The sequence below is a fragment of the Sebastes fasciatus genome, chromosome 4, assembly GCF_043250625.1.
Source record: "Sebastes fasciatus isolate fSebFas1 chromosome 4, fSebFas1.pri, whole genome shotgun sequence".
Lineage (NCBI taxonomy): Eukaryota > Metazoa > Chordata > Actinopteri > Perciformes > Sebastidae > Sebastes > Sebastes fasciatus.
The window spans coordinates 7114694-7124917 of record NC_133798.1 but is presented as its reverse complement, the minus strand read 5'-3'; the positions used below and the strand labels follow the sequence as shown (position 1 = coordinate 7124917).

Sequence of the window (10224 nt, the reverse complement as noted above, 5' to 3'; positions counted from 1 at the left end):
GTGCTTCTGTGTAGTTTGTGTTGGAATCTTGTTTGAACAGCGTAGCTACACACAAGTGCGCATATGCGAGCACATGGGACACCGACCCAGGTGATTTATACGTGTAAGAAGTTACAAACAGTCCCTTTAATCATTCTTTTTTTTTTTTTTTTAATTTGAGGAGAACATCAACAAGCCTAATCTAATATCAGTTTACCTGCCGTTTTGTTTATGGAATGAAATATTCCAGCCTTTAAAAATGAAATTATTTTATGACAAATAGTCAAGGAATGCCTTAAATTGTGTTAGTGGAGGGCATTAATTAAAGAAAAAATAATAATAGTAATCAACCCTTTCTCAAAATAGAATTGTTTTTACCCGAGGTCCAGATTTAGTCCCCCATGCTTTTATTGTATAGGAAATATCCAGTAATATTATATTCATGCTGGTTCAACGCACCAACGCTCCTCATTGGCTGAGCTGCTTGTCGACGTCATTGGGTTCCCCCCTCGTCGTGTTCGCCTCTTTTTTTGCGCATGCGCTCTTCTTCCTCAAGTCCTCAGTGAGTCAAATCTACGACACACATCCAGCAGAGAGGAGCAGCAGCACCACTATATCCTGCTATCCTGCAAGACCGAGACATTTCATGTACGTACAAAGCTCATACTTGTGTTGTCATCTCATGAAATATCAATTTAAGTTACGAGACTTATTCTTTTACAGCTTGTTGACGCCATGTCTGCAGAGCTTGTGTGTTTGTTTGCATGGTAACGTTAGTAGTGAGGTTCATTTTCTCCTCTTCTCCTCATGATGTTTTGGCCTTTATCGTTTAATTAGAGTTGCATTCGCGCGTGTTTGGCTTCACGTTGCACGTACCTACACCTCCGTGACTGACTGACTGACAGGGTTATCCTGGTTTGCCTGGAAATGCCAGCGGTTAACGTTACAGGAAACGTCCGCCTCTCGCTCTGTTTGTTCAGTCCTGCTTCCTCTCGGAGCTGTCAGTGCGCCCACTAGTCCAGCAGCCTCAACTCACCGCTCAGCCACACTGTTCAATAACAAGCTGTGGTGGTCTGGTCTGTGGGAGTCCAGGCAGGCACCTGCTTCTCTCATATGTTTTAACTCTTCTTATTAACGAGAGATTGTTCATTGGTCGGTTGTCGTCTCTGGAGACAGACAGAGGAAACCAAACCTCATTCAGTGAGGTTGTAATATAAGGTGACCTTGCTTATTGAGAAAGATCACTGAAATGGATGTATCATCCACCAAGCACATTGTATTTGTAGGAAATTTTGACTTTTTTAAGTTAAGCAAGGTTCTTCTAACAAAATCGTTTCTGTCAACTAATAATAATAATAATAATAATATTTTAGAGCAGAAGTGCTGCTTTATAGTAGGCTACTGTTATTGAGTATAGGCTACTACATTGGATAATATCTAGGCCTGCTCTTGATTTGCAACTGATCGGCTGATAAGCAGAGTGCACTTTAAAATTAGCAGATTTTTAAATGGAGTCTGGCGTGACGTACTCTCTGTAATTGAATAGCAGGTACACACACAGATTGCAGATAATACATAGCTCTATAGAAATCATTGCAAAATGAGTACATAATATCTATAAATTGTCAACACTGCACACAGGAGACTTATCTGAATTAGATATGTACTGTATATCATGTATCCTAAAGCCATCTTAGCCTACACAGTCATGAATTTAGATTAACTAATCACAAATGCCCATACTGCACTTTAAAAATCTGCATTCACACGACTTATCTGGTTCCATTTCGTTCGCCTTGAGATCTTTAATAGCCATTTGCTAGTTGAAGTAGCAGTAGGCAGTATGTTTTTGGCATCATCGGGCAAAAATCCCATAATAACCTTTCAGCATATTGTAATTCAAGTGATCTGAGAGAAAACTAGACTTCTTTACCTCCTCATGGCTCTGTTTTCAGGCTTTTCAGATTACCTGTCTCGTGTACTACTGTCAGGATATAGTGACTGTTTTATAACAATAACTTTATTTAATCATATTTGCTCCATTTCTACCCACTGCAGCTTTAAGGAAACCTGACAAAATATTGCTGGGGCTCCAGTTATTTGGGTTGACAGATATAGATGTGTGTTTGGTGTTATCTGGAAGTGCACACTGAGGAGAACTTCCTCCCAGGTTTTATAGCATCCATCACTCATTTCACCCTGGCTCTGTGGTGTTTGTTTAGTTGCATTGTTGTGCATGTTGTTGCACCGCCTTCAACTCAGGACTTAAAAGATGAAGAAGTATTTCTTACAGGGAAAGTGACTGCATGTGTCTACGACAATACAAGCAGCATCGTGGCTGTTACAGTAATGTCGGGTGAACCGGGGACTCGGTTGTCTGTTTTGCGCATACACTGCAGCAGGTGATAAATGATGGATTTAACCTGTTTGTGCATCGGCAAGGCACTAATCTTTTCAGTTAACGGTTAATGATCGGTTAAAAAGTGTCAGCTATCGGTCAGAAAAAAGAAAATTCTAAATTAGCATCCCTAGTTTGGTTTGTTTGTTTGGTTGGTTGTCTGTTTGTCAGCAGGATTACAAAAAAATTACAGGCCTGATTTTCATGAAACTATGTGGAAGGGTGTAGCATGGGCCAAGGAAGAACCCATTACATTTAGAAGTTGATCCGAATCACGGGGTGGATACACTAATTATTTTTCACTCTCGTTAACATTGCGAGATAGGGCATTTAGCCTAGGCATCTGTGCTCTCTGAGTGCCCTTCTAGTTGCGTTTACTTCAGTCCGAAGTGCGTTGAAGCCAAACCCTGGTAGTTTCAGTTTTGTACTCTTGATATGAAACATATTTTTATTATTTCACGATAAATGTAATGGATAAGGTGTACCATACTCCATGGGTACATAGCTTTCATGTTTACTGACATGATGATGGGGTAAAGTGTTTTTCGGTCGCCAGAAATCTAGCTTGTCTTCTGAAAAGTGTTGTTGTGTTGGGAGTGTTACATTGGCTAACCTCAGTTGACATTATACACCTAACCTGTCTGCCATCAGCCACTTCTGCTTATCACACATCTCAGCAGCACCAACAGTTCAGCTATCACACTCTGGCACTGTTGTGCTGCTGTGTACCCAAACTGAGTTTTAAATTCTGAAGATATTTTGTTCCATAAAACAAATTTACCATATTATAAGTGACAGTGAATCCATGATTATTTGGCTAGCAGGTGGGATTTCTGGCTTTCAAGCTGTTTTGTAAAAATGGGAATTGTTATTGCCATCAGTGTTATAAAGCAATGCCAGAGAGCAGTAGTTCCTACTTGTTGATGATAGGAACTGGTGAAAGTTATTACTGCCTCTGTTAACACCTGTAATCTGGTGTGACACATAGTTCAATCTTGTCTGTGTCCACTAGAAGAGGCTGGGGCCAATATTCCTGCACCAACAACACTTCCCTCCTGGCTGCCTGGAGGACTGCTATCCCACTATCAGTTCGGAGACTGATACTCGTTGTTGGTTTAGGGCAGTGGTGGAAAATAACTTTGTACATTTACTCAGGCGCTGGACCTAAAGGGTAATTCTGGTTTATTCATTAATTAAAAATGAAATGTAAGCTTAGGTCAGGCTGAACGAGGAATAATTCGACAACAACCGTAGTGATGGCAGAGAATTTGGCTGCAGAGAGAGTGACGGTTTTCAAGTTTTCCTGCATTCTGGTGACTTTTGAAGAATGAAAATGACAAAAATTGTACAGTGCAACAGCATTTTTTGTTAAATAGGCCTACTTTTAATTTAACTTTTAATTCTCAGAAAGAAAACTGAATAATTCGCCCCTCTGGCGTGAACTTGCTGGCTAATGTCATCAGTTTTCATTCATTCATTCATTCACGCCACGACGGCTTTGCTGTAACGCTGTGGTGTGTGCTGAGCGCAGCTCAAACCGTGCCGCGGTGTCGCGTGCAGTTCTCCTCCAAGATATTAGGTGTAGCTGTATTGTCGTCCGGGTGGAAACAATAGGGCTTATACATCCTGTACAGAGCCGGAAACATGTTGAGATAACAAAGAAGAAAGAAAAGTGTGAAACTTTGCCATAAATTGGGAGAAATACGGGAGAATTGTGAAACCGGGAGGAAACCGGGAGAGGGCAAAGAAAAACGGGAGTCTTTCGGGAAAATTGGGAGGGTTGGCATGTATGTAGTTATTTGAATAGTCCCTAGTTACAGCCCTAGTTACTATTGGTCAGTTTAGTCGGGGTCCAGGTTCAAAAATACCGAAGTTACTCTTTAAGTAAAGGAACCAGGAGGAATAGGAAACCGCCTTGTTTCCAGCTCTTTGAGCATATCCATCCAAAATGTCGAAGTGGCAAGACAAAGAATGTACTCATTGCTTTTGTTGTGGTGACTGAGACAACCCAGTAGACACAATAATGAGGATACTGAACAATTTACCCTCTCAAATTACACAAGGAAGCCAAAAGATTGTGGGTCAGGGAAGTCCCTTTGTTAAGGAATGCTTGAGAGAGCGCTTTGGGTAGTGGACTAGTAGCCTGAGAAGGGCACTTTGAAAGCACCTCACCCCCATGCTGAATTGATATTCTATAATACTGTATCTGACATGGAAGAAAAGCTGATTTATTGCTTTGCATTTGCCGCATGTTGCTCATAAAGCCGGAGTAACCGAGATGGATGAACTGTGAAACACCACGAGCGTTGAGGGTGACGGCGCCACGCTCATATCTTGCTCAACTACGGACGAGTGTGCTGAATAATATTTCCTGGGGGTGGGAGAGGCTTGGGGGTAGGTTGCATAACGGCACTGGCTTCCATGTGTGAATCATGCTAAGTGCAGCATACACTGAAGATGAGAAAAGAGAACAGGACGAGTCTTGTGATGCTGTTGTTGATGCAGAGCTGATGGCAACAAGAAGACATCCTCTCCTCCGAATCGCTCAAGCTTTTCAGTATCTTCTCAGTATCCTCCATCATGATAGAAGCACCTTCCTCTGTGCTCTGTGTTTGTGTGGGTTGTCACTGTGTGTTTGTGTACGTGGGTGTTGGAGGAGGGGTGTTGTGCGGGGGCTCCCCTTCTTAAACATGGAAGCAGAAAAAGTGCAGCCTTTGCGGTCTGAGTGAAGAAACGCTGATTTACTGAGTCCCCCCCAGTGTTTTTGTGCCTGCGTTTGTGCCTGTGCATTTGCTGTGGCCGTGGCAGGCCAGGAGGACAGGAGGACAGGACACGCCAAATTGCGTCACTGGTCAGCAGGTGATTGTACCGCTGCCATCCATCCATTCCGCAGGGAATCATGACTTACTGAGGTCGCTCAGCTGGGCTCAGGTCTCCAGATAAAAGCTGTGTGGGTAATGATAATGGTAGTGACAGGCAATATTTCACACTTCCGCTATCGCCACTAAGACTGTTGAACTATGGTCCATATGCTCAGTATTCCTGGTGAGATCTCACTTTGCCTCTTCAACCTGAAAAACTTAGTGAGGTTTTATTTATTCAGGAGATTTATTTGTTGAGATCAAGATGTCTGTTACAAGAAAGACCTGAGAACAAAGTAAAACATTCAGTTCAGGCCAGTAGTAAGGTGTTTCCTGCATTCTGGTGACTTTTAAAGAATGAAAATAACAAAATAATAAGAACACTGCAACAGCATTTTTTGTTAAATAGGCCTTTTAATTTTACTTTTAATTCTCAGGAAAGAAAACTGAATAATTCTCCCCTCTGGCGTGAATTTGTGAGAATATCTGGCATAGACTAACATTCATCACTTTTTATTCATTCATTCATTCATTCATTTTTTGCCTCAGCTTGAGTATTTCTTTCTCTTAGTGCTCTCTCCATCTCTCACACACTGAAGGCCCTTTCAGGCAAAACGCAACAACGGCACCACTGCCCTATGAAACCCGTTGTTTCTAATGGCAAGCACGGTGACGGCTTTCCGAGCATTTGGTGTAGCTCTATTGTCGTGCGGGTGGAAACAGTAGGGCTTATACATGCCGTACAGTGCCAGAAACAGAAAAAGGTTGTAAAAATGTATCATAAATCGGGAGAAATACTCTACTATATTTGTGTTTAAAGTAGGACTGTCAAAGTTACCGCGATAATAACGCGTTAACGCAAATTCGTTTTAACAACACTAATTTCTTTAACGCGTTAACGCAATCGATCTTTCGAAGGTTATAGCGGGCTCAGTTTTAAAGCTAGAGTGAGGGTACTGGTATCATACGAAACTAAATTTATAAAACCTAATGAATTCATTGGTACCAACTGTGTCATACTAGCTTGTCGCGAAGGAGGCTAAATAACATTACGAAGTTAAGCAAAATTTTGACGAGGGAAAACTGTCATGGCCATTTTGAAAGGGGTCCCTTGACCTCTGACCTCCAGATATGTGAATGAAAATGTGGGTTCTATGGGTGCCCACGAGTCTCCCCTTTACAGACATGCCCACTTTATGATAATCACATGCAGTTTGGGGCAAGTCATAGTCAAGTCAGCACACTGACACACTGACAGCTGTTGTTCCCTGTTGGGCTGCAGTTTGCCATGTTATGATTTGAGCATATTTTTCATGCTATAAAACCAATGATCTGTTGATCTTTACGAATGAAGACTCCATAGTCTAACAGGGGCATGTTTAAATCGAAAATCGAATCGTGGCCTTAAAATCGAAAGTCAAATCGAATCGTGGATTTGGAGAATCATGGCCCCCTACTGGGGACATATTGATTTCAGCAACGTCTAAATATAATTTGGTTATTGAAATATGTGATTAACGTTTTCAAATAACTCATATAATATACACAATATTTTTTCGGACAATATTTAACCTTAGAGATTAAATTGTGCTCAATTTTGACTCTCCTCTGTGTTTTCTTATTTTTAGACTAGTGGACTAAAGTTAAACTTTCGTTTAAATGGCAGGGAAATTAGTCATCACAAACAATCCCCAGTACAGTAGTTGCAGCAGTTATTGTACTATGAGCAGGTCTTAAGCCTGACTGTTGTGGCTGAAGTACTTTCCTCCAGAATGACACATAGTTATGAGTTGAGCAGAAATGATAGACTTTTAGACAGACAGCAGGTCTACATACAGGCTGATAGTTGTTTAGGTTAAACTCAAAAAAGGGAAGGAGATAATTTGCTTACATCATGTCTGCTCCTTCGTTTCATCATGTTATATAGATGTTTGTGTGCTTATATGCATATGTGTGTGTTTATCTCTGTCCTCACGCTGTGCGTGTGTGTCTCAATGTGTCACCCTGGGTCTTACTCACCAAATACTGCATTATATAACCTACTCTTCTTCAAAGCGGCAGCACTGTGTGTGTGTGTGTGTGTGTGTGTGTGTGTGTGTGTGTGTGTGTGTGTGTGTGTGTGTGTGTGTGTGTGTGTGTGTGTGTGTGTGTGTGTGTGTGTGTGTGTGTGTGTGTGTGTGTGTGTGTGTGTGTGTGTGTGTGTGTGTGTGTGTGTGTGTGTGTGTGTGTGTGTGTGTGTGTGTGTGTGTGTGTGTGTGTGTGTGTGTGTGTGTGTGTGTGTGTGTGTGTGTGTGTGTGTGTGTGGAGCTATCATTGTGAGGCCCAACATTTTTGGAAAGTGAGGACATTTTGGCCGGTCCTCACCTTCAGACAGACCTTCAAAGGCCTGCTGAGGGTTCAGACCTGGTTTTAAGGTTCAAGTTTAGGCATTTAGTTGTGACTGCTAAGTTTAGGGTAAGGGGCTAGGGCATGCATTATGTCAATAAGTGTTCTCACAACGATGGAAGTACACGGCTGTGTGTGTGTGTGTACGTGCATCCGTGCCTGCGCGTGTTCAGTCAGACGACCAAACAGATTAGCTCAAGGACAGAGCGCAGGATGTGTGTGTGTGAAGGATGGGGGCCGAGCTAAAGTGTTCCTAGGAAGCCCTGTGTGGGAGTCAGCAGTATGAAACTGTGCTATGACTGGATCATTTCTTTAAAAACAGACCGTGTTGTGCTGTTTGAGTGACACAATAGATAGACAGAAGTGCACTAGACAGTTTCTCATTGTGAAAGTGTTTGAACAGATCAGATATGATGCTTAAGATTTGAGTTTCCTGTCTTTGTTATTTTCAATCAATGATTTCAACTTCCTGTTATTTGCGGGATATCAATGCTGACTTGTGAATAAAAAGGAACTAGTTAGCTTCAATAGTCCTTTGAGATTTCATAAGCAAAAGCAAACAACTTACAGGTTTAACTGCACTGGGAATGATATACAGTATATGTTCATATTGTCCATGGAATGAGCCTAAATCACAACATCATGTACTCCGTAACAGAGATGCTGCAGAGTCTCCTTATTTGATCAAATTAAGTTCTGTTCACTTCAAACTGATGTGCAGTAGTCCTATTACTTATTGTAATAATTGACTGGAGCTGCTTAAGATGTCTTTTCTAGCAACCTCTAATCAAGGAAACACAAAAGTATCCTACAAGGAAGTTATTTTAATGTCAGACCACAAAACCTGCTCTGCTCAGCTAACACACTTTATGGTTGATTGTCTACACTGATCAGCAACAACAGGAAACCTTTACACCTAGCCCATTTAAATAAAGACATTTATTTATGTGTTAATGTGTGCTGAAATTGTTGTTGTGTATTGTTGACATGTGTATTGCCTTTATATGCCCATGTTCCTTGTGTATTTTTGTTGACACACTTTATGCTTTTCAAATCCAGACACAAGTAACGAAGCTGAGAGAATTTAGATAACATCTATGTTTTTTTTACTTCAACTTTTGTTATTGGCTGTTGGGTTGAGGGTTGTTGTACAGTAACATCATCTATAACACCACTTTTTCACAGTAGACATTTATATTTTTTCCAGACCTTTGAATCGCTGGCCACATCTCTGATTTTATCAGTGATTCCAATAGGACTGGCGCAGGGTTTATTCTGTATCAGTCATAATCAGCTGTGATTTTATTGTTATATTATTATACTTGGGCTATGCATCTTCTATAGTAGGCCCTAAAATACTGGCAGGTATACATGCAGAGCTGAGGTGAGTGAGCTATTCATTCAGGTTTTAGGAGCAGTGTCCCAGTCAGGATGCTCCTACATACCTGTATTATGCAGCAGTATAAAGACACACATTCTGATTTCTACAGTGAATAAATGATACTAGGAGATTTGGGGTTTGGGGCTCCTCACGCAAGAAAATTTGAAGGTTTTTTGACTTAAAACTGCAATTTTACATCATTTTGGACCATTATTATTATGCTACTATAGGCCAGATAACGGCCAAAGTTAAATAGTGATTTTATTATTTACACATATCTCAACCTTCGTCTGAACATTTAATTCTTCTGGAAATGTTTGTCCTGTAAAATCATATTCTACAAATCAAAAGAGCAGATTCAGAAAACTTTAAAATAACATTTCATTAATTATATCTGTTCACAAGAAAGTTATGACCAACAGTTCACTAATTATTTTACAAAAAGGACGTGAACGTTGTATAGATAAATTACAGCACCATTATTCTCACCCCTCCCCCGTGCCGTGCGTCTGCTTGTCCAGATGCTCTCCACGTGTTTTTATGTTCATATGGTTTATGGGATGTGGCGCAAAAACGCTGGTATTGCACCATTATGAATTTCCCGGTGAACCTGATATGGAGAGGGCAAAAAAAAGAGTACCGGCAGCTTGCGAGAAGTGCCAGTGCGCAAGAAAAAGTCAAGGTATGCCAAAGAGTTAAATGTTGAAGTGCGTACCGGTGAGTACCGGCCCACTGGGTAATACTCTGACTATAGATAAGTACCTTATACAACCCCACTTCAAGTAATCCAAACTATCACTTTAAGTGTCCCAGTATGCCTTTCCAGTGATCAAGCATGCGCAATACCACGACCCTAGAACTGGCTTACCTGAATGGAATGCAGCCATTATTAACGCTATAAGTAACACATGTGCATTTTCTATTGTAACATGTCAAAATGTCCACTGTGAAAAAGGTCTATTCAGTCTGATTATCAGGTTATGGGGAGAGAGATGTCTCTGTTCCAGTCTATACCAGGGAGCCAGCATGTACAATATGAGCATCGTAGCATTCCCAATTTTCCCCCCAGGAATCAATAAAGTATTTGATTCTGATTCCGATATTAAGATTTAGCTTGGAATACTGTGGTGTCTAAGAACAGCCTCAGCATGCTAGCATGACTGTAGACTCTTATTCTGACATCTCACTGCCATTTGGGTATATTACCTGTAGGTTGCCTA

The 10224-nt window shown here is 41.1% G+C and overlaps 1 protein-coding gene across 2 annotated transcripts in view; it reads left to right on the top strand.

The window, feature by feature from the left end:
• Positions 1 to 504: 504 nt before the first annotated feature.
• kiaa0513 (KIAA0513 ortholog) overlaps positions 505 to 10224 on the top strand; it is a 32107-nt gene continuing 22387 nt past the window's right edge. For both annotated transcript variants that reach the window (XM_074631724.1, XM_074631723.1), the window contains exon 1: positions 505 to 627. The gene's annotated coding sequence lies outside the window, so the exon portion shown is untranslated. The remainder of the gene's footprint in view (positions 628 to 10224) is intronic.